Source organism: Stigmatopora nigra, chromosome 20 (genome assembly GCF_051989575.1).
Source record: "Stigmatopora nigra isolate UIUO_SnigA chromosome 20, RoL_Snig_1.1, whole genome shotgun sequence".
NCBI classification, from domain to species: domain Eukaryota; kingdom Metazoa; phylum Chordata; class Actinopteri; order Syngnathiformes; family Syngnathidae; genus Stigmatopora; species Stigmatopora nigra.
Window position 1 is genome coordinate 4,933,712 of NC_135527.1, and position 18,818 is coordinate 4,952,529.

At 43.6% G+C, this 18,818-nt stretch overlaps 3 non-coding genes and 1 pseudogene across 3 annotated transcripts; 2 read left to right on the top strand and 2 right to left on the bottom strand.

The window, feature by feature from the left end:
- The first annotated feature begins 7,986 nt into the window (after positions 1-7,986).
- Positions 7,987-8,068, top strand: trnal-aag (transfer RNA leucine (anticodon AAG)). Its single transcript has one exon. It is a non-coding gene; the product is annotated as a tRNA-Leu (tRNA).
- Positions 8,069-9,339: 1,271 nt separating this feature from the next.
- trnap-ugg (transfer RNA proline (anticodon UGG)) lies at positions 9,340-9,411 on the bottom strand. Its single transcript has one exon. It is a non-coding gene; the product is annotated as a tRNA-Pro (tRNA).
- Positions 9,412-15,910: 6,499 nt separating this feature from the next.
- Positions 15,911-16,675, top strand: LOC144213943 (general transcription factor II-I repeat domain-containing protein 2A-like; annotated as a pseudogene).
- A 2,071-nt stretch (positions 16,676-18,746) lies between these two features.
- On the bottom strand, positions 18,747-18,818 carry trnae-uuc (transfer RNA glutamic acid (anticodon UUC)). Its single transcript has one exon. It is a non-coding gene; the product is annotated as a tRNA-Glu (tRNA).

Here is an 18,818-nt window from a genome sequence, read left to right on the forward strand (position 1 = left end):
CTATCCGAAATAGTAGACCCTAAATTAGGAAATTACAAAGTAAATCATCAATAATGTGATGTAAATAATATGGAAAATGTCTTCACAGTTAAAAACGACATTTGAAAATTGCAGTATTTGTCTATTGAATTTGTTTGCAAATCCAATAATAGTATTGAGTGTTATTCAAACATAGTCCATTTTAATGAAAATAATTGATATATTGAATCAAGGATCTAAGAAACAGTAGAAATATGGTTTGAAAGAATGAATTTTGTCAAAATGAATAAGCAGTACAATGTCCTTATACTTTTGTCATATTATAAGTTATCTTGTCATATTTTGTGTACTTCCAATAAAGCTCTTTTTGGTGAAAATAATTTTGGGGTCTTTTTGTTGAATAAAATGAGCCTTCCAAATTCAACGATGACAAAAAAGAGGAGCGTATTTGCTTAGATTTAAAACGTACTTTTTTTTAGTTATGCTTCAAAATAAAACATGAAACAAAAGGAAAGGACTTTTAAACTTCAATATGGTAGATTTGAGTGACTAAAAATGAGGAATATAATAACAAAAACGCGGATCCAAAAGGCTGTGAGTCTTCTTCTCTTGTATTTCCGGCAGTTGGGCGTAATGCTGCCACCTAGCGGCGAGACGGGGTTTCTGTCAAATCAATACTACTACTTACGAAGGAGTTAGGTTCCGATCGCTTGTTCATAAGTTGAAAGTGTTCATAAGTTGAAAGTGTTCATAAGTTGAAAGTGTTCATAAGTTGAAAGTGTTCATAAGTTGAAAGTGTTCATAAGTTGAAAGTGTTCATAAGTTGAAAGTGTTCATAAGTTGAAAGTGTTCATAAGTTGAAAGTGTTCATAAGTTGAAAGTGTTCATAAGTTGAAAGTGTTCATAAGTTGAAAGTGTTCATAAGTTGAAAGTGTTCATAAGTTGAAAGTGTTCATAAGTTGAAAGTGTTCATAAGTTGAAAGTGTTCATAAGTTGAAAGTGTTCATAAGTTGAAAGTGTTCATAAGTTGAAAGTGTTCATAAGTTGAAAGTGTTCATAATTTGAAAGTGTTCATAAGTTGAAATTGTTCAAATTGAAGTTGATTCAGTGCTATATTTTGTATTATCATTTATGTTTAATGTCTATATAAGTATATTGAGGGTTTATATAAGTGCATTTGTATGTTTAAGGCTTGTATAAGTAACCGGCATTGGTTTGTTGAAGATTTTATATACTTCAGAATTCTATCCACAATAGTAGAGCCTAAATTAGGAAATTACAAAGTTAATAATCAATAATGTGATTTAAATAATATGGAAAATGTCTCCACAGTTAAAAACGAAATTTGAAAATTGCAGTATTTGTCTATTGAATTTGTTTGCAAATCCATTAATAGTATTGAGTGTTATTCAAACATAATCCATTTTAATGAAAATAATTGATATATTGAATCTAGGATCTAAGAAACAGTAGAAATATGGTGTGAAAGAATGAATTTTGTCAAAATGAATAAGTAGTACAATGTCCTTATACTTTTGTCATATTTTAAGTTATCTTGTCATATTTTGTGTACTTCCAATAAAGCTCTCTTTTTGGTGAAAATAATTTTGGGGTCTTTTTGTTGAATAAAATGAGCCTTCCAAATTCAACGGTGACAAAAAAGAGAAGTGTTATTTGCTTAGATTTAAAACGTACTTTTTTTTAGTTATGCTTCAAAATAAAACATGAAACAAAAGGAAAGGACTAATTTAAACTTCAATATGGTAAATTTAAGTGACTAAAAATGAGGAATATAATAACAAAAACGCGGATCCAAAAGGCTGTGAGTCTTCTTCTCTTGTATTTCCGGCAGTTGGGCGTAATGCCCGGGAGACTTAAACGTTTCGTTCCCCTATTAGAAGGACATTCAATTTCCACTCGCCGCTCCCCACTCGACATCATCCGTTCAAGGTCTCCGCTCGACCTCGCCCGTCCATCCCCGCATCTCCATGCCGATTGGCCCGACAGTCGCAACCGAGCCAATGCCAGCACATTGCTGTTCATCTCATTTAGGCAGAGCATGGTGCTGTAAATGCCAAAGTCGTGGTGTCGACCGCTCAACAGGCACGGCCTCTCTAGAACACAGATGTCAAAGAGGCAGCTCGGGGAACAAATCTGGCATTCTTCATCATTTTGTACCGTCTGACAACCTTGCCCTAGAGTAAGTTAAGATTGCCTAAAATGATTCATTTTGCCGTAAAGTAAGAGTTTACACACAGGCCATGACCTCTTTGTAGTACTTGCCTAATCGAACTTATGTTGCCCTAACTTAACATAATATCTTGTCTTGATGTTACTTCAGTTTCTAGGATCGGGTAATTTCTCTGCTCCACAAAGCAGAAGATGCCACCCAGGATGTGAATCATCTCAGTGAGGGAATATTAGCTAGGTTTGTTCCCACCACATTTATGTCCTTCCCATAATTGTTGTGAAATTAAATTTGTCTTCATATTCAAGCGGTCAGAAAAGTGCTCCTCAACTTTGCTTAGCCTCCAATGAGGAAGCCTGTAGAAAATCATAATAGGATTACTCTTAATAGTCGGCACAAGTGCAAAAATCTCCAAATAAAGATGTAAAAACCCTTAAATTTGAAACAACAAAATGCTGTACCGGAGTTGTTTATCTGTCTGGTAAGTTGACTGAGCTACCTTGCTAATGCTAGTGGGCTAACGTTGAACCTTAGCTTTTCATGCTAATTGCTAGCATGCACGAGCACGAGATTAGACACAATTGGTGTATGTTCTATCAATATTAAAATATAACAACACATCACAAAATTTTGATAGTTGAGGATTGTGGTCACATTTTTCACTCAATCATGGATATCTTTTTAACTTTACGCAAAAATCTAAGATAACCACAAATGACATAGAACCCTTCCTAAGAGAGCAATTACTTCTCCAAGAAGCTAAAAAAAAGTGCATAAACTGATGACAACACATTTTTTTTCAAAATTTAATGTTTATTTTATAAATGGATGTATAATTCGATAAGCATAAAGAGATAATTAAATCTTAAATGGCCATTTTTAGACTAATAACTTTAGCATCTGACTCCAATTCCTTAACTCTGTCTTATCCCGTCTAACAATGGAGCGTGTTCAGCACTGGAGGAGACAAACCAGGGTTGAGCGAGTTAATCCACAGATGATTTATTCCTGCCAAATTGATCCATACGGAGCTTTGGGTCATCCTCCCAAAGAATAAGCCCACTGAGTGTCGCTGTCCCCAGCGGAGGATGAGAAAGACACCGCCCAGACCCTCATTTGCCCAGTTACAGTATTACAAAAATGCATATTCATTTGCTGATTGACAATGATGCGGACTGGTCCACGACTACCGAGAGGGATGTCTTCTCCGGACTACACACTCTCCATCCCCGAATCCACATCATCCAGACCTCTGTCTCCGCTGGTCTTCACACTCTCCATCCTCGAATCCACATCATCCAGACCATCTGTCTCCTTATCAGCATTAGTTCAACCTCAAAAGAAGAATCTCAGACAGAGCCTTTAGTTCATATTGTAATTGAGTTAAAAACAAGAGTTTAATCCTACAGTAGTACTATCAAAATGAAACAGCTACAGTAAAATGAATGAGTAAAATATGTCAATTCTTCACCATTCAGAATAATTTATCACATTTCCCTTCCCAATACGAGTGTCTTGAGAGACTGGAGCCTAAATCCAGCACCTTGGACTGCTTGGCCACACTACCATAAATTGGGGTGATAGAAGGTTTCCACAAACCTACAGCAATCTATGATCTTAATCTCTGAGGGTGCAGTGAGACACCCGGGTGACTTGCAGGCAGGGGTGGCCTCAATTCCCACTAATGCTAATCCTCAAGTAGATTGCCAATTTTTAGTGTTGAAAAATAGTAACATCAATATTAAGTTAATACATTTTTAACCGATGAAAATATATGCGACAATATTAAATTTGACAGTGATATGCAATTTCATATTGAAAATGTTTCTTTTTTCCCAATCACAACAAAGCAATTTAGTAACACACGATTTAGAAGCATAACCCCAAAAGTTTGGCGTCAGAGATTTAGCAGCAGAAATCTTAAATCATATAACAAAGACAATTTCACATATGTCAAGCAATAAATATAGGCCCCTTTTCAATATCAAAATGCTAATGTTGGATTTATTTTACAATCCAGATTCTGACATGAACTAAACAGGATAGATGATATCTATATATTTTAACAACTGCAAACATTGTGCTGCATACGTTTGTAACGTTTATATGTCAAGCAATAAATATAGGCTCTTTTCAATATCAAAATGTTAATGTTGAACTTTTTTACAAAACAGTTTCTGACAAATCTTATCAGACTAACTAAAAAGGTTAGATGATATCTATATTTTTAAACGACTGCAAACATTGTGCGGCATACGTTTGTAACGTTTATAGAAGGTTTTGATTTGAGAAGATGCACACGGGTAGTATGCTTGTGACAACTTTCTGACATGTGGTATTATTAACTATGTTTTTATAATATTGAAAATCCACAAGTTGCCAAAACACTTTAAAATAACACAAAAGAACCCAGACAGGTTAAACATATTTTCTTTGTCAGTTTGTAGTTAAACATTCACTTGGAAGGTCAATTTAAAGCATTTAACTTTACAGATTAGATAAGCATTGATCAATTGATACAACCAAATGATGTTGCTTATTATTCTTTCTATATATAATAAAACTTTAGTTTGGAAATTACAGCATTGCAATTATGAGGTTAATACGCCTAAATGTTACAGTGATAACGATTGGCAATAACAAGCTTAGATAAGGGGGGAAGGAAGGATTCCCCGATAACAATCAGGTATTCGATAATAACAATTAAGGGGAACTCAAAACAAACTCCATTGGAATTTAAACAAACAAGCCTTCATTCGACAAAACATCTCCATAAAGAAGCGAAAAGAGCGTCACAATTTACGACAATAGGCAAGTAAGCACAAAGGTTGCTAGGATAGAAATCAGACTGCATAAGCATCTTCTTAAGCGTCCTTCCAGATTTGCATTCCTTGGGTAGAAGTCGAGTAAACATTCATTGGAACGAGGACTCGGTGGCTAGTTACGATCCCGAGTTCTCTTCAGAAAAATTGAAGAAGTTTCCATAAAAAAAATTATTAAATGCACACATATATAATAGTATTACAAAATTAACCCAACAGTGCGAGAGGTCCAGCGTCCAACTCCCGGACCCCTTGCTTTGTCGAATTGTGATCTATTATGGGGATTGATATGTCACACACTTCACCTGAGAAAAAATATGTTACTGCACAGGCACCCCTGGCATATTGGTCTAGTTGTATGATTCTCGCTTATGAAAAAATTAAAATCAGACATAGGCATTGTCGTCATCATTGACTTGGTGCAATAAGTTTGGGGTCCAACTCCCGCATGAGCCCTTGCTTTGTCGAAATTGTGATCTATGGTGGGGTATTATGGGACATTAGCCAACTGAGATGAATAGTGTCACTAATTGGGCACCCAAGGCATGTTGGTCTAGTGGTATGATTCTTGCTTAGGGTGCCATAGGACCCGGGTCCATCTCCCGGACAAGCTTGCTGTTTGTCAAATAGTGATCTATGGTGGGGTGATACGGGACATTAGCCATCTCAGAAAAAAAGTGTTGTTCAATGAGCACATCTGGCTCGTTGGTCTAGTGGTATGATTCACGCTTAGGGTGTGAGAGGTCCTGGGTCCAACTTGTGATCAATTATGGGGGTTGATACGTCACATACTTCACATGAGAGAAAAATTGTGATTTAAGAGCTCATCTGGCTGTTGTTCTAGTGGCATGAATCTTGCTAAGGGTGCCTAGGGTCTTTCTCAATCAACATTTTCCAATAGTCAGACATACAATTAAAATTTAGGTATATATCTATCCATTGTAGTTTCTCTTTTCGCTCTAATTGTTTATTTTAGAAATCTGTAAGGTTTGTTCTCAATTGAAACGCTTTCACTTTTTTATGGAGACAATAAAACTACAGTAAAATGTTCATTATGGTTTATGGCATTGCTCCTTGAGCAATAATCTTTCCAATCAATATTAGATGCTACTCATTACGTCTGATCACGTCAATGCGTTTATCTTAACTGTCTCCTCAAACGTTTCAACTGAGAGAACCTCCTTACAGTGCAAAGGTGGATCTGCATCCTCCTTTTCAGCTATTTTCATGTCTGCTGTTTGGTCAGCAACACTTGTAAGGACGTTCTCATTTTGGGTTGCTTGTGCGTCTTCTCCGTGTTTCCTGTTGAGAAGCACAGACTCCTACTGCTAACCCAAATTCAATGCATTTCTTTAAAGTTTTTATTTTACGCAGATAGCCAGATTAGTCGAATCATCCAGCTCCAACCGTGTAGTGAATAATGGTGTTTGGTATGCTCTACTAAATAGGCTTTTTTGTTTTTCTCAGTGCTCCCAAATTCTGCATAGCAGATTTATTCCTCCACTTCAAGTTTGACATTTGGAGTACTGCTTTTTTAATTATAAATGTCATTTGACAAAATATGTTACCATAATTTGTTGTTGCCATCCCTGAAAAGGGTTTATTGGCAATTTCAGAAATCGACTTCAAATTTCCAAATCTTTCGCTGCCATCCCTGATTGGGGCTTATTGGCAGTTTCAGAAATCTATTCCAATTTGCTAAATCCTTTTCCACCTTGATATCTAACAGATTGATTATATCTTGGTGGATGGCCAATCAAAAACACAAAAACACAAAAAGACAAATAACCATTCACGCGCACACTTATTCATAATCAGACATCAGTGGTCTGCAATTTTTGTCACTAGTGGAGAGCGCCATCCCCAGTCTGGGGCTTCTTGGCAGCTAACCACCTTTTGCTGTCCTATCAGCACTAATCATTCTCAAAAGAACTAGGTTAAATGCATTTGGTTGCCATCAATTATTTGATGCTAATGCAATCCGTGATATTTTAATAGTCATTAACATGACTCACGCTAAAGCATATTTGATCTAGTGTTGGAAAAAAACAATGAATCATGTTTCGTGCACTAAACATATTCATCTTATTCCATCCTATAGAAATTGTGCTTATCCTAAATTAATTAGTTTATCTAAACTTGTCAGGTACAATTTACCTAATAATTTGGATCAATGCCATTTCTGCATTGTTTTCGTCTCGTATGATATCATTAATAATTTGGATGAATGCCATTTCTGCATTGTCTTCATTTAATAATTTGGATGATTCTTAATACTTAAAACTAAATCACAAATCACTCTCATATTGCTAAATTAGCTATGAGGATAGCTAAATTGCGCTAGCGGAATTCCTATTGAATTCCTATCCGCTCCAAGTAGGCAGTTATATTTAAAATAAGAGCCATTTTCTGGGCTCACTATTACCACAATTAAAATTTAGGAAAAATAACCTTTTAACATTTCAGGAATTTCCTAATATAAATTTCAGTGTTTAATAAAGGACCCATAATTTGTCACTAATATATCATAATATTATCAACTATCTGTCTCTCTCTCTCTCTCTCTCTCTCTCTCTCTCTCTCTCTCTCTCTCTCTCTCTCTCTCTCTCTCTCTCTCTCTCTAACCGATAGGTGTCATGATGGAACTTTCCACTAGGCTCTGCAAAATACTATCCTAGTGACTATACTGAATAAAAGTATAAAGAATACATTCTATACTCCACAGTAATGTCAATGTCATTCATTCATCTTCCATACTACACATCCTAGCAAGTGTTGTGGGGGTTGCTGGAGTCATTCCCACCAGACTTCAAGCAAAAGGCAGACAACACCAGTCAGCCGGAGGGCACAAACAACCATTTGCACTCCCAATCACACCGGCACCATTGGGAATTGAGGCCACGCCTGCCTGCAAGTCAACCGGGTGTCCCACTTCACCCTCAGAGATCTGGGATTGATTGCTGTAGGTTTGTGGAAACCTTCTACAGTTTTCCCTAAGGTAGTGTGGCCGAGCAGTCTAAGGCGCTGGATTAAGGCTCCAGTCTCTCAAGAGGTGTGGGTTCAAATCCCACCAATGCCAATATTCTGTTTTAAAAGGAAATGCCTCTTCCCTGACATTTAAACTAAAAAGTCAAAACCACTGGTGAGAGAGCAGAGTCCCGGGTTCATAAATAGGATCCTTGTGGATTCCCATCACTGTCTTTGTTAACATCCACAAAATACATTCGTTCATTTTTGAAGCCATCATGGATGACAGTCAATCGTTGGAAGAAATTCAGCAAACATTTTTTCAGAAAAAAAACACCAAGAGAAAATTTGGAAAAACATACTGTTTTGTGTAAAATTAGAAAAATGCATAAAATAGACAAAATTAACAAAAATGGGCCGAAATAGCGTTTGTCGGGGAATATTTTAAACGCTGAGTTTCTTTCTCTGCCAAAAAAGAGAAAATCGGCTTTTTACTTGCCAGAGAAAGTACAAGCTTACTCCTTGTTGTTGCCTTCTGCTCACATTGTGAGTTTTGCTATGACTGTTACATAACTCTCTCACAAACCAATCAAAGTTATGACCGTGAACTGGCTGCGTGACAATGTGTTGGTTTGGTAAGGGTCCCTCCACTCCATTGAGTAGTAAATCCTTATTATTGCTCTACTTGGTCGGGTGAAGTCGCATGTGGGCCTTTGTTAAGGGTTTCATCACAATGTCATCGCGTATGAATTTGTTTCCCTGCAGAGCACATGTGTCAAAGTGGCGGCCCGGGGGGCAAATTTAGCCCACCGCATCAATTTGTGTGGCCCAGGAAAGTCAATAATGAGTGCCGACTTTCTGATTAATGATCAAATTCAAATGAAGAGTATAGATGTATGTTAAATTTCCATAATATATAACAATTTGAAAAAACAAAGGCTCATCCAGGAGTTAGACTTGGGACCTCACGCACCTTAAGCAAGAAACATATACTAGACCAACGAGCTAGAGGTGCCCACACAATTAAACTTTTTTTTTCAGATGGCGGATGTCACATATCACCCGATCAATCAAGGGCTCGTCTGGGAGTTGAATCCAGGACCTCTCACACCCTCAGCTAGAACCATACCAATAGACCAGCGAGCCAGATGTACCCATTGAATGACACTTTTTTTCTCAGATGGCTAATGTCCCATATCACCCCACCAAAAATCACAGTTTGACAAAGCAGGAGCCCAACTGGGAGTTGGACCCATGGCAACCTGAGCAAGATTTATACCACTAGACCAATGAGCCAGGGGCTTTCCTACAATGACACTTTTTTTCTCAGGTGGCAAATGTGACATATCAACCCCCATAATACATCACAATTCGACAAAAAACGGGCTCGTCCGGGAATTGGACCCGGGACCTCTCGCACCCAAAGCGAGAATCATACCACTAGACCAACGAGCCTGGCGTGCCCATTGCTGGGAAAAAAGTGTAATTGTATGGGCATCCTTGGCTCGTTGGTCTAGTGGTATTATTCTCTCTTTAAGTGCGAGAGGTCCCGGGTCCAACTCCCAGATGACCTCTTATTTTGACAAATTGTGATCGATGATGGGGTGATATGGGAGATTAGCCATGTTACGACTCCCCTTGATGGTAAGATATACCAGGGAGTCGCAACTACCACAGCAGAAGGGTTCAGTCAAGGATGAGTAAGACAAATACTGCAAGTAGCCTTCAGTGATAATTTATTTACAACAAAGTCCACCAAAACCTGGACTACGGGATAACACAGGGGAAGCAAAAGATATTAAAGTGGCACCCTCAAACACGGTAAAACCACCCTCCCAGACAGATGTTCAAATAAACACCCACAAAATACAGGAAACAAGGCCAAAGGGTGCCACTGTCAGAACTGATGTAATCAAAGTCTAGACAGGGGAATAAACTACGTGTATACATGCAACAAACTATATGCATACCTCAGGGTGTCTAAACTTATCTCAAGTCCCCCTATGCACCCCAAAATCTTTGTCAACATAAATACTAAATATAACAAGGAGTAACGTACTCACAATATCAGGTGAAGCTTCCTAAGCTTTCTAAAGAAAGAAATGACTCCACTGCCTCAGCATTTACAATCACAGGCTGCCCATTGAGTCAAAGTCAAGAATCAAGAATGAACTGACAAATAAAAGGGTTTAAATAAGGACAAGAAGTGAATCTTGATTTGAGATAGGATGATAGGGAAGTAGTCACAGCTGTGTTGGCCTGGGCAGGGCTTTGTCACAGGGGTGCAGCCACAGCTCCATGTACCTGCAGATGAAAAGAAACCACACACCCTATTACACAGTGTGTGTCCAGGCTGACAGCCATAACACCTCCCCCCTCAAGAGTCAACCTGTTGACAAAATTGAACCACCAAACTGCCTCAATCAACCAATACAAGCCTGATACAACTCTCCTCCTAAACTCCCGAGACAGGGCATCAGCCATAACATATTCTGAGCCTCTTATGTGATGAATACTCAAATTATAATTTTGAAAGACAAGCGCCCAGCGCATCAACCGCTGAATGTGGTTAAACATTTTATCCAGATTGTACACCTTGATTGGAGTTGAAGTAGATCCTACATAAACATCAAATAATTGGAGCGCTAATAGCAGAGCAAGTGTCTCCTGTTCAATTGTAGAATTTCGCTTTTGACTAGCTTTAAACTTCTTAGAGAAGTACGCAACGGGATGGACTAAACCTTCTGGGTCCTGCTGGGTCAATACCGCGCCCACACCAAGACCGCTCGCATCGACTTCAATAGAGAATGGTGAAGAAAAATCAGGAGCCCTGAGGACTGGGGTACTGCAAAGGAGAGCCTTACAGTTCTCGAATGCAGACTGGCGCTCAGTCGACCATAAAAAGGGCACGGAGTGACTTATCAGGTCAGTCAGCGGAGCAGAGACAGACGAGAAATTTTGGCAGAAACCCCGGTGGTAACCGGTCATGCCTAAAATTATTGTCAGGAGTCGCTGGATTGCCTTCCCTGGCATGACGTCACGATAACTATCAGCTGTCACTAATTACGTGATTAGATTATTTTTGGTATTTAAGCATTATGATTTTCTGTGGACGCCGTCGGATCGTCTGGTTTAGTTCTGGTGTCGTTTCCTGTTAATCCTCGTAGTCATTGCTGTTTCCATTGACGCCCCGCCGCATGTTGTTTTCGTTTGTAATGAGTGGTCAAGCTAAGTTGTTTTGTTATGTTACCACGTTTATTAAATCAACCTACAAGAGCTACAGATCTGCCTCACCTTTCCATTTCTTCGGCGACTCTGCATCTGGGTTCAACTTCCCCTCCGATCGCGTCGCACTACGCGGCGAGATCGTAACAGCACGATCCGACCACGATGGACCCAGCGGAGCGCCACCCATGCTCGCGGCGACGCACTCGGCGACGCCGACCATCTACCTCGCAGACACCCGACTGCTTGGAGTGTATAAGAAACCCCTCAGAATCGTTTAGGAGTTTTGTAATGAACACACCGTGGTGCGGGGCTCTCAGGCACATCATTGCTGGAGAGGAGTCCCAGCGGGTAGGAGAGTTAGAGCCGCAGCGTACTCATACGCCCCACCACTGCTATGCACGTCGCCCTGGGAAGCCTTTTCCGTTTCATCATGAGGCCCAGGTGCGTACAACCACTAGAGACCGCCCAAGTTATCTTATGCCTATGCCCAGAGGAATTGATTCACCATGGAGGGAGCCTGAAGATTCTGGTGAGGAGGACATCGTTGAGGAAATTGATTTTTTCGCTGGCGTTTCGGAATCCGATGATGAATTCTTTGACCAATTCGGACCCCGAGACCTTCCACTGGAGGAGGATTATCCCGATTGTTCCCCCGATAATTCCTATTACAAATACCCCGACCAGCAATTACAGAGTGGGCTAACCACCAATTATGGGGCACGACGTGATGGCGGGGGTGCTGTGCAATCCTCCCAGAGGAGGCGCCGAGCGCCACGCCGTAGAGCGAAGCGAAAGCAATGCCTGGACACACAAACCACTGTCCAAGTTACGCGCCCGCCCACGTCCTTCCAAGCTCCTTTTCCGACCACGTCCCTCCAAGCTCCTTTTCCGACCACGTCCCTCCAAGCTCCTTTTCCGACCACCACCACGCTTTTTCAAGTGCCCGAAGTTACTCGGCCGACCACGCCTTTCCAAGTGCCCGAAGTTACTCGGCCGACCACGCCTTTCCAAGTGCCCGAAGTTACTCGGCCGACCACGCCTTTCCAAGTGCCCGAAGTTACTCGGCCGACCACGCCTTTCCAAGTGCCCGAAGTTACTCGGCCGACCACGCTGTACCAGCAGCTCCTAAGGACTATGCAGCCCTCCCCGTTCCAAGTGGCCGAAGTCACTCGACCGACCACGCCTTTCCAAGTGGCCGAAGTCACTCGGCCGACCACGCCTGTCCAAGTGGCCGAAGTTACTCGGCCCAGCGCGCCGTTTCAAGTGCCCCAAGCTCCTGTGCCAAGGCCACGCAAATTACTCCCGTTGCCTTTGGGATCGCTGGTCGCACCCGTACCGAAGCCACGGATCAGGTTTCTGGTGACGGACGGCCATTCAAGCGCCGCTCTCCCAAGCACCGCTCTCCCAAGCACCGCTCTCCCAAGCACCGCTCTCCCAAGCACCGCTCTCCCAAGCACCGCTCTCCCAAGCACCGCTCTCCCAAGCACCGCTCTCCCAAGCACCGCTCTCCCAAGCACTGCTCTCCCAAGCACCGCTCTCCCAAGCACCGCTCTCCCAAGTGCCTGCCCGTACAGCGCCTGCCCGCCCAGAAGTGGCGACGATGCTCCGGCGCTCGAGGAAGACGGGGCCGGCGACGTCGAGAGTGGTATTTCGCCGGAGTCCCTGGAAGATGGGACTGGCGACGTCGTGAGAGGCAATTCGCCGGAGTCCCTGGAGGAAGGGGCTGGCGACGTCGAGAGTGCCAATTCGCCGGTGCCCCTGGAGGAAGAAGCCGGTGACGTCAAGAGTGGTAATTCGCCGGAGTCCCTGGAGGAAGGGACTGGCGACGTCAAGAGTGTTAATTCGCCGGAGTCCCTGGATGAAGAAGCCGGCGACGTCGAGAGTGGCAATTCGCCGGTGCCCCTGGAGGACGGGGCCGGCGACGTCCAGAGAAGCAATGCTCCGGTTTCCTGGGAGAAGAGGGTTGTCCACCCCCCGAGCAAACAGGGTAAGGTGCCCGACCGTACTAAACTTCTTATATTTCCTGAAGGCAGGCAGTTTGGCAAAGACTTAAGGGACCAGCTGGGATGCCTGCCGGACCGACCACTGCCTCGTCTCGTTTCTGGCCGGCGCGGACGCCCGCCGGATCGACCTCAGCCTCGTCTCGTTTCTGGCCGGCGCGGACGCCCGCCAGACCTGCCACTGACTCATCTCGTTTCTGGCCGGCGCGGACGGCCGCCGGATCGACCTCAGCCTCGTCTCGTTTCTGGCCGGCGCGGACGCCCGCCGGATCGACCTCAGCCTCGTCTCGTTTCTGGCCGACGCGGACGCCCGCCGGACCGACCACTGCCTCGTCTCGTTTCTGGCCGGCGCGGACGCCCGCCGGATCGACCACAGCCTCGTCACGTTCTTGGCCGGCGCGGACGCCCGCCGGATCGACCACAGCCTCGTCTCGTTTCTGGCCGGCGCGGACGCCCGCCGGATCGACCACAGCCTCGTCCCGTTTCTGGCCGGCGCGGACGCCCGCCGGATCGACCTCAGCCTCGTCTCGTTTCTGGCCGACGCGGACGCCCGCCGGACCGACCACTGCCTCGTCTCGTTTCTGGCCGGCGCGGACGCCCGCCGGATCGACCTCAGCCTCGTCCCGTTTCTGGCCGACGCGGACGCCCGCCGGACCGACCACTGCCTCGTCTCGTTTCTGGCCGGCGTGGACGCCCGCCGGATCGACCACTGCCTCGTTTCGTTTCTGGCCGGCGCGGACGCCCGCCGGATCGACCACAGCCTCGTCTCGTTTCTGGCCGGCGCGGACGCCCGCCGGATCGACCTCAGCCTCGTCTCGTCTCTGGCCGGCGCGGACGCCCGCCAGACCTGCCACTGACTCGTCTTGTTTCTGACCGGCACGGACGCCCGCCAGACCTGCCACTGACTTGTCTCGTTTCTGGCTGGCGCGGACGCCCGCCGGAGCGACCTCTCCGTCTGTTCTTGGGTTGGTGTGGAAGACCACCGGACAATTCTAGATCAAACACCCACCCTCCCTGCTTGTTCCCGTTTCTCATGTTGTAATTGACCTTGGGACGTCTAGAATCCGTCCCTTAGAGGGGATGTACTGTCAGGAGTCGCTGGATTGCCTTCCCTGGCATGACGTCACGATAACTATCAGCTGTCACTAATTACGTGATTAGATTATTTTTGGTATTTAAGCATTATGATTTTCTGTGGACGCCGTCGGATCGTCTGGTTTAGTTCTGGTGTCGTTTCCTGTTAATCCTCGTAGTCATTGCTGTTTCCATTGACGCCCCGCCGCATGTTGTTTTCGTTTGTAATGAGTGGTCAAGCTAAGTTGTTTTGTTATGTTACCACGTTTATTAAATCAACCTACAAGAGCTACAGATCTGCCTCACCTTTCCATTTCTTCGGCGACTCTGCATCTGGGTTCAACTTCCCCTCCGATCGCGTCGCACTACGCGGCGAGATCGTAACAATTATTCGTAGTTCTCGCCTGTTGGTAGGAGGAGGAAAAGCCTGGATAGCAGCCACTTTTCACTCCAAGGGGCGGATCTTGCCACCACCCACCACCTTACCCAAATATGTAACCTTGGCTTTTCCAAATTCGCATTTTGCCAAGTTCAGAGTGAGAGAGGCATCAACCAATCGTTGGAAGACAGTTTGCAGCAAATATACCGACAAGAAATGTGTCCCTTGATCTGTCTGCACAATCCGTGGAAGACCAAAAGTAGAGAAAAACTTGATCAGGGCCTTCACTACAGATGGGGATGTAATATTTCGCAACAGAATGGCTTCGGGATAGCGCGTGGCCATACACATAACAGTCAGCAAGTATTGGTTGCCAGATTTGGTTTGTGGAAGGGGACCAACACAAGCTACTAGAACAGACATGGGCAAACTAAGGCCCGCGGGCCGTATACGGCCCGTTAGACAATTTAATCCGGCCGCCGAGCTTGTCCAATAAATAAAATAATAATGCTTCATAAATCATTCATTACATCTTGTCCATGCAATACCGTGTTTCACCAATAGATGGCGCGCTGACATTTAGGCCTTTGTTGAGTCGCGCCTTTCTCTTTATTTATCTCTCTTTAATTTTCTCATTGTCATTTGAGCCCTTCTGTAAAAATGAGCTGACCAAAGAAAAGGAAAGTGGACAGTGAGTGTCGTGTGTTTAATAAAGAGTGGACAACTAAATATTTCTTCACTGAAGTCCGATCAACAGCTGTATGTCTGATATGCCAAGAAACTATTGCTGTTTTCAAAGAGTACAATATCAGCCGTCACTTTGCCACGAAGCATGCAAACTACGCTAGCAAGCAGTCAACACAACAACGAGCGGCTACTGCTCAGAGATTGGTGGCTAATTTGCAGAGTCAGCAGATTTTTTTTCACCGCCAAACTACAATTCAAGAAGCAAGCACAAAGACAAGCTTTTTGCTGGCCTTCAAACTGGCAAAGGCTAGCAAGCCTTTTTCCGAAGGCGAGTTTTTGAAAGAATGCATGATAGAGACAGCAGGTGTTTTGTGTCCGGAGAGCAAAGGCAAGTTATAAAAAATCAGCTTATCACGCAGGACAATAACTCGCCGTGTGGAACTCATTGATGAAGATATAGTGAGCGAGTTGAACAAAAAAGCGGCAACCTTTAAGTTATTTTCATTAGCGCTTGATGAAAGTACGGACATTAAAGACACTGCTCAGCTCCTTATTTTTATCCGCGGGATAAACAAAAGTTTTGAGATAACTGAGGAACTTTTGAGCATGGAGCCGCTGAAGGGGAAAACGCGAGGCGAGGACTTATATGAACATTTGTCTGCTGTCGTTGAGAGAATGAAACTACCATGGAATAAACTTGCCAATGTCACCACAGATGGATCGCCAAATTTAACTGGAAAAAACGTCGGACTGCTGAAAAGAATCCAGGATAAGGTGAAAGAACAAAACCCTGGGCAGGATCTTATCTTCCTTCATTGCATAATTCATCAGGAGTCTCTGTGTAAGTCTGTATTGCAGCTTAATCATGTCGTGGATCCAGTTGTAAAACTTGTTAATTTCAGGACTTAATCACCGTCAGTTCATTACGTTCTTGGAGGAAACTGATGCGGATCACCAGGACTTACTCTACCATTCCCGTGTCCACTGGTTAAGTTTGGGCAAAGTGCTACAACGAGTATGGGAGCTCAAAGAGGAGATCATCTCCTTTTTGGAGTTAATTGGGAAATCCGAAGAGTTTCCCGAGCTGAGAGACGTGAACTGGCTGTTCGACTTTGCTTTTTCTGTTGACATTTTTTCGCACATGAATGAGCTGAACGTGAAACTACAGGGGAAAGATCAATTTGTACACAACATGTACACAAATGCGCAAGCCTTCAAATCGAAGCTGAATTTATTCTCCAGACAAATGTCAAACAAATCGTTCTCTCATTTTCCCACTCTAGCCACGCTAAAAGAGGCCACCCGAAACATAAAGAAATACTGCAAAACACTGGACGACCTGCACAGATAATTCTGCCGTTGGTTCTCAGATTTTGAAAAAATTGAGAAGTCACTTCTGTTGGTCTCCTGTCCATTATCACAAGACCCTGAAACAGCGCCACTGGAGCTGCAATTGGAACTGATCGATCTTCAGTCCGATTCCACTTCAAAGGAGAAGTTTAACTCTTCTAAACTGGATGACTTTTACGCTTCACTTAATGAAGCCATGTTTCCAAACCTGCGGAGGATGGCACAGAAGATGCTGGTGTTGTTTGGCTCGACCTACGTTTGTGAGCAGACGTTCAGCATCATGAACATCAACAAAGCCCGTCACAGATCCAAGTTAACTGACCAACACCTCCGATCTATCCTGAGACTTTCCACAAAAAAACTAACACCAAACTTTGATGCACTGGCAAAAAAGGGAGACCAACAACACTGTTCCCACTGAAAGTTCGAGTTTTTCCACTGTGATAAAAAAATTGAAAGTTTGAAAGGGCGCATCTTTTAATTACGCACTGCAGCGGGACAGAAAGGATTGAGGTTAGTCGCCTATGTTGTTGGGTAGTAATGTTTTGAATGTTGAAAGTTATATTCATCAACATTTCAATAAATTTTGATATTTGTTTTACTTGGTGCCTTCAATTGAATTGTATTAAAAACAGATGCAATCTCCAGGGTTGATAGATCACAGTTTTCTATTCTAATCTATTTAGCCTACTATTTCTCTTGTACATTTGGAAAATGCAGTCCTCAATGTTAGTGAAACGTGTTGAACATTTATTTGCATGTGCTTGCGGTACTATGAGGTTTGGACACTACAAGCAACGCTTTATTATATTTGGCCCAGCAGTCAATGTACTGCTGTGGCCCCTTGTTCAAATTTTATAACCCATAGTGGCCCGCAAGTCAAAAAGTTTGCCCATCCCTGTACTAGAATGTGTTCAAAGGGTTACCCCATGATGGGTATTGGACGTAAAGGAGCAGGTGGGTGCCACCGATTAGTCAATTTAGTCATCATTGCCTGGGGGCCCACGGGACTGGGTGAGTGGGCCTCCGTCAAGACAGACACCGATAATGGCCCCATGGGGAGTACAGGGCATCCCATGGGACCCACCCATACACCATCCCCTCGTTTTACAGCACCCGCAATTGCCCACACAGTCCGTTCCTCTGGAGAGGCCGACTGCTGAGCCTGCAGAACCACACCCACAGACAAACTCTCATGCATAGTCTCGGAGTCAAGGGCAGTGGCCAATAGAACCAGGTTAGAAGGATTATCCACTACGTATCCAGCGATTGACTTTGCTAACTGGTCAGCCGCATGGTTCCGAGAACCTTCTGAAAACAGTCTTGATAGATTAAGTCATCGTCTGTGTCATAAAATAACGGACAATGAAAATAATCCATGGGCAAATGGTAAAGTCGGATTAAGTCAATGAATGATTTCCACAGGTAATAAACAGACAACAGTCCCCCAGTGGCCGGAGCTTCAGGCTCAAGACGTGACCAATAGACTGTTGCTAACTGCGATTCTTGTTGCAAAGGACACATCAACCATTGTCCATGAGTTCATACTGGTTGTGAACACAAAATCTTTGTGCCATTTGGTAAAGTCACTGTGAGGCCATCCGGCCCACATAGGATGGTAGCTCCAATGCATATCAACAAGTCTCTTCCCATCAAGTTCACAGGCGTTCAGGGTGAATGAACGTAGGAATGGTAGAGTCTGTTTCAGGAGGGGGATTTCAGTTTGGAGAGGTCAGGTAATAAGCAATTGGGAATTGTTTCCGGATAGTATAGAGGTACACTATTTCTGAGTCCAGACATTAAATACAAAGTTTCCCACACCAGGAGTCGAACCTGGGCCACTCGTGTGAAAACCAGGAATCTTGACCACTAGACCATATGGGATATTTCATAGGATCCTGATCCAGATCAAGTAGAAGTATGAAGCTTTGATGAGAGACTCATTAAAATACCACATCATTAGCAACAGACATCTATGCGGTTAGAAGTGGGAAAGGCTTGTGGAAAACAATTTTTGCTTCTGGAAATTATAGTAGTTCAATAGTTCTCAATCCATCTACATTGTATGAGGTTTCCCATACCGGGAGTCGAACCCGGGCCACCTGGGTGAAAACCAGGAATCCTTACCACTAGACCATATGGAA